Source organism: Streptopelia decaocto (assembly GCF_964273445.1).
Source record: "Streptopelia decaocto genome assembly, chromosome: 1".
Classification (NCBI taxonomy): Eukaryota; Metazoa; Chordata; class Aves; order Columbiformes; family Columbidae; genus Streptopelia; species Streptopelia decaocto.
The window spans coordinates 146,285,060-146,297,281 of record NC_138663.1 but is presented as its reverse complement, the minus strand read 5'-3'; positions in this window follow the sequence as shown (position 1 = coordinate 146,297,281).

The window sequence follows — 12,222 nt, the reverse complement described above, 5'->3', positions numbered from 1 at the left end:
CCCTCTAGCCTGAATCTTGGCAAAGATTGACAAGCTACAAATTATTATTTTCTTTTTAGAAAAATTAGGAGAAAATGTCAAGACAATAATCCCATTCTCTTCATAGTGAAAAAAAGGATGTGTGGATTGATCCAGAATGCATGCTAGTTGGTAACTCAATCAGAGCCAAGAGAACAAATTTTCACTATTATGGACTTGGCTCATTTTGCTGTGGGAGTGAAATTCTGCACCCCCTTAACCACTAATGTGATCTGCTTTCTTCCTCTGTTTTTAGCAACTTAAAACATCGTATCCTTAAAACATTTACCAGTCATCTGTAAATGTCCATGATTAACAACAATTCTATTCTGAATTATAGTGAAAAATGACAGAACTGATTCAGAAAGCAGTAAGATCACCTTGGGATTTCACTGTAAGAGTTGGCTGACAACACAGAACCAGACAAGACTGAATGTTAACAGACCTGATAGAATAGCAACTTCACTACATCCAACAACTGGAGCTGATTTTAGAGAGACTTTGTAGAAACTGTGGGAGAAGGAAAGATACAGGACAATCTACCATGCAACAGCTCTTCTGCATTTCCCACGGGTGGGCCCATTTCTCCCATTTAGCATGAATGTTAAAACAGTCCCTGCCACTGTGGTGAAGAGATGGGATTCATCCTTTAATTTGTGTGTCCAAACAGCAGTAGTCAATGAAGTCAAATGGTTTTCTAACTTCTGTATAAGAAATTCTGCCACCAGAGCTTGATTAGTTCAAAGGAAGCAGTATGAGATATTTGATGAAAAGATGATCGTCATCATAAAGTGCAAAAATTAAATTTATTCTGGAGAGTGCAGAAAAAGCTGTTCAGGATCAAATATGAATTTTGTGTCTCACAGGAATACCGTGTGCCAAAATATGTCACCCTTTGATAGAGCTTCTGCAAGCAGCCTGTCTGGGTTGCAATAACTGCATTTCAATCCAAGATAAAAGTTTGTCTGTCCTATGGGGTAATTATAGCTCTGTGAATGTGTAAGGTTGGTAAGGCTTCTTTCCATAAGAAGCCAGTGAGAACCTTTCGATTGTGCAGAAGGAGATGTGATAACTATATGATAGGCCTCATCAGCCTTCACTGGTTGAGAAAGGGCTGAGGCCCATTTTTCACTATTTTAGGGCCCTCTGTAGGGAAGCGGGGAGGATGGCTGTCCAGATATTCAACTCTCATTCATATTACTTTAACCTAAAGGAAGATGGCAGAGGTTTATTTAGGCTTAGAGTATAGCATGAAGATGGACAGCTATAGGCAGCAATATCTAAAGCTGGCTGGAGACTCAGATATCCTTAGGGCAGATCCCTTTGTGATCTGCATTGGCTGGAGAAGTCCAGAATGCATGTCATTCTTATTAAGAAATGAAGATCAGATGATTAGGGGTCTGGAGCATCTTTCTTATGAGGAAAGACTGAGTTTGTTCAGCCTGAAGAAGGCTGAGAGGGGATCTTATTTATGCTTATAAATATCTCAAGGGAGAGTGTCAAGAGGATGGGACCAGCCTTTTTTTAGTGGTGCCCAGTGAAAGGATGAGGGGAAACAGGCACAGACTGAAACACAGGAGGCTCTGTCTAAACACAAGGAGAAACTTCTTAACTTTGAGGGTGACAGAGCACTGGAACAGGCTGCCCAGTGAGGTTGTAGAGCCTCTAGCCTTGGAGACGTTCAAAACCTGCGTGGACTCATTCCTGTGTGATCTACTCTAGGTAAACCTGTTTTAGCAGGTGGGTTGGACTGGATGATCTCCAGAATTCCCTTCCAACTCCAATCATTCTGTGATTCTGTGATCACTGTGAATGCTGTGGCACCTCCTGGCTGACACGGCATATCCTGCATTGCCCTTCATAAATAGATACTCTTTTTTACTTTGCCTGCTCCCAGCAACTGGAAGAATTAATGTTAGAGTGGACTGTAGGCAGGCTCAGTAAAATTCTACTCATAACTAAGCAGGAACAGGGCATGTTCTTCTGAGTCCAAGTATTGACAGAACAGAATTGCTTATTTAAGTAAATAACGTTTCTTCGCCTTCCATAAAACAGTTCATTCATCTTCATTTAACATCAAACCCTCAAATAAATCTATGTATCTAATGTATTTTAATTAAGCAGAGGACAGGTGAAGAGTTTTTCTTTCAACATCTCCAGTTGCACTCTGCTGCTCTAGTCAATGAAAGTGAAACTGTAAAAACACGCCTTCGTTATTAGCACTAATTTTTACTTAATTTTCATTTTTGCTCTCAGAAAATGGATTGTAGCACTACGTACATTGGATGGCATGTTGTGGGAAGGGACCAGACTCATTCATCCCAAGAGGCAGAATGGCTCTGTTCAATGGTATTTTTGTTGTATTATACCTACCCAAGGGTTTTTAACTTTCCCAGTAAAAAGTGTAGGCAATCTCTCACAATATGGGTTAACTCACAGACTTCTCTTCTTCTCCTCTCACTTCATGGTTGCTATTGCAAGCCCTTCTCTGCAAATGATACCAGTTACTTCCACAGAAGAGAGGTACCAGAAGTGCACAATTTCAGAAGAGAACCGGCACCACATCTTCAGGATTTCCTGCACTGACCATCAGTACTCAGCAGGAGTACTGCAGTTTCAGTGAAAGAGTGATTTTTACCTCCAAGCACTTTAAGAATGGAAGTTCCAGTACTGAAGTCTCATCTATATGTGTAAAAGATGAGGCCAGTGCAGAGTGCTATTAACTTTAGCACAGCTTGGAGTTCTGACCCAAAATGTTCATCTAACTGCATCACTTTGCAAGACCAGCTTTAACAAACTGCATAAAGGAATAAAACCAGCACATGCATTTCTGATGTGAAATATAGCATGTTTTTAAGAGTGGCCATCATGATTGCAAGGCAGTTTTGGAATGGGGAGTGTTTTTCCAGTTGAAACTAAAAAGCAATTTTAAACTCTTGGAGGTGGAATTTTGGCTCAGCCTCACTTAATACATACAAACACATACACACACACACATATATATTCCTCCCTGGCACCTTTTCCTAAGTGATCATAAAATCTTTATGTGTCATTGTACGACATCACCTCTAACAGCAGAGTAGCCCCATGACACAATTCTGGCACACTAGCTCACTGAAATAATGCCCAATAAAGTTAGATCATCAGGATTGTTTCCTGTATCTAGCACTTGACTTTTCCTTGGAGCTCTGATCCATGAACTGACCCTGTCTAACCCTACTTAGCTTTGAGATCAGAACACATGGTGTAGGTGGCATATACTCAGCTGCTCAGGAGATATAACTGTTTTCTTTGCTATCAGTCCCAGAAAATATACACACTTCTTTCTGCCCCCTCAAGTAAAAACACATTTTGCCTTGCAGGACTACAGAACATTATGTATAATATTTTATGTTTCTTCTATCTCATTATTTAGAACAATTATTTTATGTCTCATTACCTTAAGATAGCTGATTATGATACAATTTAAGATAGTAGCTTTCTAAAAGTAAAAGGCAAAAAAACAGGTCACAAAGGGAATGCAATAAACCTACATTTGGTATTCCTTCCTATGAAGCTGCTTAAACTTTCTTTTTTTTCTGAAAAAGAAGGGGAAAAACGTGCTTCCTTCATCTCAGTAAGTCAACGTATTAGTGTATAAAATGTGCAAAGCTCTCCAGGGCTTATAAATTACAGATCAGACATGACTAGGGTCCCTTTTGGCTCCACTTTTTTTTTTCCCCTGCCCTTTTTTTTTTTTCCCTCATTCTGCACTGTAACTCAAAATATTCAGATAAATATTTCAACAAACATTTATCCTCAGATTTGCCACTCAGTGATGATCAGTAAACTTTACCTACCTCTGTGGCCCTATGCTGGTAAGATATCAGTTGCTCTAGTGTGATGCTGGTTGACTCCATAAATCATTCTCAGAAAATTCTTCATTGTATCTTCTCACCAGGGTAGGCTCATCTGCAAGTGATTGACAACAACTCAGCATTCATTTGTGCTTTTTTGATTTATTTAAATACATTCATTATTGTTCACATACCACAATGATGCGTATTAAAAATAGATGATACATAGCTAATCCTAGCAGTTCCATAAGACTGTAAATTATTATGTGCTAACTTTGCTGCAATGAATAGTTGCATAATACATTCATTGTGCCTTTCCGAATAACCACAGACAGATAGTTCAATGTCCACCTCATAAAAAAGGGTGCATGTCTGAGCGTGGTAAAGACAGGGTAGTTGAGACCACTATTTGTAATTGAACAGGGCTATCACATCATCTCACTGCCACCCTGTAAAACCAATCTGTCAATCAATCATTTAAGAATCACCCATAGAAACCACCACTAAACCCAGGTTATTTAGCTCTTTACACCCATTTAAGGCACCATTACGACCTTGTAGTTAGCTTCAGTTCTGCAAAATATATATACTATGTTTTGCATACAAATAGCAAAGGCAGGAAGTTAATAATGCTATTTATAAAACAAATCAGCCCTAATTTTAAGTGAATGGCTTTCGGCCATGGTTCAGCCAGGTAATGAAACATGCCTGGATTTAAGCGCATGAATCACTCTACTGATTTAAAAGCGCTATGCAGGTGCCTGCAGTTCAACATGTACTTGAGTTGTCTGATGGATCAAGGTCTCCATCAGTTAAAAGAATACACAGAAAGGTGTTCATCAGGTGGATTCCAGGACTGTAGGTATACAAGGATTCTGCAAGTGAAAATTACCAAAAAAAAAAAAAAAGCATATTTCCAGGAAAAGTAGATGCCAAGAGTAGTATGCCATGCTGGCTCTGTTCTGCTGTGGCAGAAGCACTTTGAAAGGGGGGCTGTGGTGTTGCTCTGTGACCTCAGTGTGCTGATCTGCTGGTGATGGGCTGAGACAGCTTTGCTTCACCTTGGCTTTTGGCTTTGTCTCAGATGCACTGAGCTGTGTACCAGATCTGCAATGGCACCTTCCTTTTCACAGAATCACAGAATGGTTAGAGTTGGAAGGGACCTCTGGAGATCATCTAGCCCCACCCACCTGCTAAAGCAGGTTCATCTAGATCACACTGGAATGTGTCCTGGCGGGTCTTGAATGTCTCCAGAGCAGGAGACTCTACAACCTCGCTGTGCAGCCTGTTCTGACACCCTCAAAGAAGTTCCTCCTCACATACAGATGGAACCTTCTATGCTTCAGATAGCTTCAGATATGGTTTTGATAGCTTCTTTCTACAAGTTTACTTGATTGTGTCTCCACAAGCCACAATAGCAGCACACGCAGCGGAGCAGCATGAGGTCATGAATGTGCAGGTTGGTGTAAACTCACTGCAGCTTCTCATTGAACTAGAATGAAACAGCTGCCCATTAGCTGATTGCTCCACGCAAAATAGTGCTTTAAAATACACATGTGTGGCTCCATATGAAATGGTACCTTAATATATATTTTAGATACTGTGGGGGCAATAGTGACAGGTGTAATACAGAGGCTTCTAAAGCAAGCCTGTTTTGCAAAAGAACTGTTAGGAATCTTTACTGTGACTGGTGGAACATGAGTAGTTTCTTTATGCATAGGCAAAACTGTAAATGGCTAGAACCTTTGGTACAGCACAGACCAGTCTGGACCCTAACAGTCAAGACTCATTGTGACTGAAGAAGATGGTGAAGCTCCCATGGACCTCAGGAGATGCAAAAAGGCACCTTTAAGAGTGCAGGATTTAACCAAGGCAGGAGGAAACACAAGGCAATGGAGCATGGAGATATCACTGGTGAGTACACAAATAAAAGAAGGCCTCCTCAGAAAAACATGGTTTAATTTTATATTTGTAGGAAAAAAGGGGATAAGGGATTTAACTGGTTTATAAGTGTTGAAGGAGAGGATGAAGAAGAATAGCAGACTAAAAGCTGAGAGCTATCTGAGGTTTGGATGAAGTAGGCTGGAGGAAGAGTTTGAGGGTTGACAAAAGAGAAGGGACTGGTGAAGGCAAAAGCATAAATGTAGTACTGCGCTGTGCAGTGCATGGGATACGGGACTGAGTAATTCACAGGTGACACACAGGATACCCTTGAAAGAATTTATAGATGGTGGATTACTAAAATCTATAAATAAGAGACCTCTCTAAACAATATTTCCATTGCTCTCTTAATTGGTCTCACACTCTTCTCTCTCCCAGAATGCAAGAATACTAAACAGTTAATGCTCTGAACAAAACATCCCTCCAGCCCACTTGTGATCAGTATGCACAGAAATGTGCCCATTCAGACAATCCCTCTGACCTGAGGAACACATAGTGCATTTATTAGAGCTCTGTGCTACTGTCCAGGGTAGAAAGGGTTCAGCTACTTCTAGTTTAGTCAATGTGTTTTTTCCCAATCTTTGCTGCCTGACCCCAAACACTATGCTAACAGGCTTTCCAGTTTTCCACCCTGTATTAACACTGATCTTTTTGGGGAAAAAAAAAAATAACCATAGAAGTGAAGAAATCTGACAAAGACTATGCAGACCACTGAAAAGTGCAAGCAACTTCAGTGGATTGTGAGGCTACCACCAGCATCCTCATGATACGCACCAAGGCACCCTAAGGAAACAACACCAACTTCTTGTGTTAGAGGAACTCTTCTGTTAAAGTAAGGGAAGTGTTATTTTGCTGAACAGCACAAACCAACATAACAATAGTGTTTACAAAGAACTTCAGATGCTTTGCAATAAATCTGGATGTGCTTAAAAATCCCATGAGGGTTTTAAAAAAATCTGAATGTGTTTTCTCAAGTAACTATTTAAAGCATATTAGAGTTTATTTAATTGCATTGGGATTTTTCAAAGCATATCAGGGCAAAACAGTAGAGTATAGGCCCCAATATGCTAATTAATAGTTAGCTAGACCCCTGAAATAAACCTGCTACACTTCATTAATCAGACAGTAATTGAATTGGCACAGTCCTTCTGTGCAAACTATATGTAGATTGAAGCACCAGTCCTGCCAATGGAGAGGATAACTTTCTCCACACAAGTATGTTTTTGGACAATGCATCAATATTTTTTCAGTGGGCAGCTGGCCTTTATAATTCATACTTTTTTTGCATGGAAATATTTCACATTGCTGAACTCAGTGAGTTATTGCTTATGCTGAGACAGTCTTTTAGTAAGCATTTTTCAATGACCACAAGTTCAGCTCCATGGAAAGGAACAAATCAGAACTGATACACTTTACTTTGTCATCTGAAGACATCTGCCAATTAATGTTATTATAAAGTAATAGTGTTGAACAGATGTTTCATTTACAACATTTATTTTCATCTGTATGAAAGCTAACTACCTGGAGATTTAACTGGCAAATAGTGAGTACTTTGCTTACAAAAAATGAAACAAGAAATTTTCCAGCAGAACTGATGAAGTGTAATTTTGGGTATTTATTGTCTTCAGTCAGATCTGATAAAAGAGTTAACTGGACCAAAAGGAAATGGACAAAAAATGCCTTACTTTAAATTTATAACTTTTTTCTTATTAAATAACTACAGAGCATTCATCCAACTTTAGAAAAGAGGCCACATATTTTTGGTATGACCATGGGCAAGCTACTTTGGTCCAAGGTGCTTTTCAGAGTATCCAGCAGATGTTCAAAGCTAGGTGCCAGAGGCACCTTCAACAGCACCAAGCTGTTCAATTCCAGTTTAAATCAGCGGGAGCCAGGCACTCCAGCATTTCTGAAAATTCAGAGATCTGTATTTGTGGATCCCTCATCTGACCTTCTGCCACTGCTTAACTGTCTTCCCTGCCATAGACTTCAGGCTTCAAGTCAGCTATCCGTTTGAATGTATTCATCAACTGGATCTTTAGAACCTGTCAGTTTTGAAGTTTTCAGGATCTTCTGCTAGATTGCTAATCTTGCTTTAAGGAAGTTACTGTATCTGTACGTATATGTATGTATCTTAACTATATTTTATTAATTTATTGGAGTGTGCAGCCATTTTTTTGGGGAGACACTTCATGACTGCAAGCAAGCATACCAAGTTTCAGGTGTAAAGTAAGACTTAGAAAAAATTATAAGTGAGTGAAAATGGCCCTGGATAATTAAAACAGTTGAATATTCTTAATTAACTATAAACATTGCAATATGCCCCAGCTATAATGTGTGCATGCACGTGTATGCATGCACACATACACACTGTCTGTATTTCACAGTGCCAAAACAATAAATTCCTATGGCAAGATGCAACTAATAAGCAGCAGAGGGGGATGGGATAATTTTTAACATATAGTTGTATTAGTATATGCCCATCAAGGCAGCAATAACTAACTAATATTACGTTAAAGGGGAGAAACAGCTGTGATAGTCACATCATTTATCACAGGAAGCTACAGTTCTTTGATCTAAGAAAAACAAAGGAAATTACCTAGTGTTGTTTTCAACAAACAGTTTAAACCGATTAGATATTTTGAACTTCCATGCCTATTGAGGGAAACACTATCCTTAGACTTGGCTTGTTAACAAAAACTAGTGTAACACTTTGGGGAATATATTCTCCAGCTATCTTATTTCTTCTAATCATTGTCCCCTTTCACTAGAGAATTTCCCATTATTCAGCAACATATGGACCAAACATTTATTCAGTAATCATGTCTGAACAAAGTAATAATTCCCTCATTAACCAATTATTCCTAAGAATCAAATGAAACAGACATATTTGCAAAGACGATTTCCTTTAATAAATCCTATGGAACTGTACCTTGTGCACACACCATTCCTATAGTTTAATTCAAAGATCACAGTGTAGATGACGAAGAAGAATTCTTGTTTTATACTGACAATAAGTGATCTCAGGAGAAAGGCTAGTGATGCAATTAATACCGGATTAAAGAAGAAGACAATCTTAAAAGAGCAGTAATTACTGGCTAAAAATTTAACCTTTTGTCTTCCACGCTGAGTACAATCGTGTTTATTTTAAAGGAGCTTGAAGTACAGTTGGAAATACAGGCTCTGAAAGGGCCACCAGTCTTTGCAGTACTCAAACACATACATATCCAAAACAGAAAAAAATGTTTCTATGTTGGATGAGAAAATCTACAGTCATAACATGTGGTAGCATCCAGGCTAACTGTATCTGGTGAGCCTTGAAATATTTCTGGCTATTTGGATTTCTAAGTAGGCTGATAAAGAAAAATCTGATCTTGAAATCTCAAAGTAAACTTTATCAAGCCAGTATGTGTTTACTTGTCATATACAGTAGTTTCATTACCTCTTTCTCGGATACACTTCACTTCTCTCTTTGATAGCTTAGAAACTTCATTATGAACCCAGAAAACTAACAATGTAAGGTTATCCCGGCTTCTTTCTTTTTAGTACTGAAACAGATAGTTGCAAAATGAACAATGAGCTCTCTCTTTAAGACATAGCCAGGGTTTCAGCACTCTTCAGTTCCTTTGTTTCTTCTTGCTGTTTTAGGAGAAAAACAGTCTCAGAGTGTGTTGTAGGGATAGTCAGATGAAAAGCCAAATTCTTCAGCTTTCACTTGGCTAAAACTCTCAGGGGCTGAAAGATGTGGCCAATATCTTAAAATGCATTTTGAAAATTTCAGACTCTACTTCAGTATTACTACAATATCTTACAATAGATTTTGAAAATTTTAAGCTCTCCCTAAGTATTACTGTCATCAGTTATTTCTGGTTTGCGGTCTAGAGTTAGAAGAGGAAAACAACAGCAACCACCTTTTTCTCTAACACATTTTCTAGTGTTCTTTCAGCAGTAATTTGCAACTTAACAATACCACCTTTTGAGCTTGAGATGTAGATGTACATTATGCTCCTCACAGCAATGACTGTGTTACCTGGGATTGCCATTTCTACCACAGTTGTCATCAAACTTTAACCTGTAAATCCCCTGCACACTAACAGTGTATCTATTGGAGCATGTGTGCTTCCCTGTCCTCCAGCTTGGTGGTTGCCCCAACTCAGCAAGCTAGCTATAAACTAACTCATTAGACATCAGTAGCAGCCCATCTGAGATAACATAAAAGTCAACATGTGCTGCAAAATTTGAGCTAGAAGCTGAATAAATTGTCTGTTAGCTTGTCCTCACCCTCTTGAAACTATCCATCTCTTTGTGTTTTAGGAGTCCTGTGTTATGTTGCCCCTACATGTTCATTCACTTGCTGAAGCAAAACTTTTTGGACTGTATCGCAGATTATGCATGCAGGAGACATTACTTACAAAAGAGAAGTATGCTGATTATAATTAACCCATGATTATGTCCTTATTCAAACTGAAAATTAGCTCACAGTTGGGACAGACATGACAAAAATACCTTCAAAATTGTCATCCATATACCCAAATGATCTGTCTTCTTATTCAGACTATCTGGTAGTGTAAGGGTGCTGTTTTTTAAATTCTTACACTAATTCTATTTCTCTGTCTATAAATCAGAAGTCTCAAGCAGTTAGTCATTCACAAGTGCCAGTGAGACTCTGAGATCTCCACAAACTAGTGGTGACAGCTGCCATTCTATCGTGAAACACTTTCTATAAAGTTTTATTCTTTACCCCTTGTGCTGAGAATCTGGGCATTTGAGACAGGGCTCTAGTTTTCAGTCTGTAATTTTCTGAATATTGGCATCAACTCAGAAGCCAGCTGATTCAGAGCTGTCATGCCCAAGGGATTCTGAGATGAAGTCACTGTAAGTGAACAGCCTACACAGACTTTCTTAAGACAAAACCCATTCACTTTCCTTTCTGGATTTGGTCTCAAGGTAATGTATACAATAATCAGTCCTCCTTATATTTAGAGGTATTTTACTCAGTTTATTACAGTGTTGTCTACCAGAGTTGCAATGGTTCAGTTTCAGCCATCATTTTTATGACAAACGAATAACTAGTCTTTAGGAAACCACTTAAGGATGAAATCTGGCAAACATGGAACCTGCATGAAAACAAATTCTCTCCTTAAAAAAAAAGAAAAAGAAAAACACTAGAATACTTTTATGTTTGTTTGTGGGTTTTTTGTTTATTTTTGCTTCATAGGCTTTTAAAACAGAAAACAACTGAGAAAGCTTTGAGGGATTCACTGCTGTCTTTCTATACAATTTCTACTATTTAATATATCATGTAGGTAATGACACGTCTCTGTCTTTCTGACAAAACATTAAATTATATAGAATCTTAATCCACAGGTTATTTTATTTTGCAAAAGGAGTAAGCAAAGACACTAACTCACTAGCTAAATATGCTACTTATTCAAACTTGGGATCACTGTAAAAATGTAGTACTTTCACTTTTCCAAAGTAAACACTGCTATAAATGAAAACTTTTAGCCATTTCCTGCCACACAAAACAGGCTGCACATTCACTAGAAAACAAATTGAAACCCCCACACCCTCAATGGACAGGTATTGCCCATGAAGCACTGATATTACTGATATTTATCCATAAGTTATGCAGCTGCTATTGTATGTTCATTCATGATTGTTGCTTCAGAGTTGTTATGGTAAACCAAGATCCCTAATCTACACATTAAGTGTCCTTAACAGTATATTTTAATGACTCAGCATACATTTCTAAAAACTGATACGAGGGATTTAAAACTTCATACATTCCCACACGTAAGATGGGCTGTCACAGCTCTAGGAATATCTTTAGGGTCTCTCTGGAGAAGCACCCATACATTAAGGACATCAGAAGCAAGCCACTGCATTTCTCTGGGCACTTACTATCATATTCCTACTAAGAATATTTCTTCAGCTGTCCTACACTGCCCTATTTGAGATATTCTTCTGCTTGCCAGCTAGGTGCCTCAACAACTCTGCAAATGTCATCTTATCCAAAATGCCTCTTGCCATTTGTGTGTGTGACATTCGAACAAGTAATACTTTTTTTTCCCCACATTTGCACAAAGTATTCAGCCTTTCCTATACAGACTGTGCATAATGTTACATTATCAGTTATTCTTCTTTCCAGGTATTTTTTATAATTTCTTCTTTTTATACAACCTTTATTAGTGCATCTTCCTTTTGAGTGAGAATGTAGCTGGATTTTTTCATAACATATTGAACATTTAAGCACATGTTGAATTTGACAATAATAATATGGTCAGCTCCTGTGACAACACTGACTTAGCTGTTTCTTTTTAATGAGTGGTAATATCATCTTTTGAGCCTGGGGTGGGGAGGGAGGGGTGTTTGTTTTGTTGGGAAGGAGTGATGTGTTTGTTTTCCTCCCCCCAAAAAAAGAAGA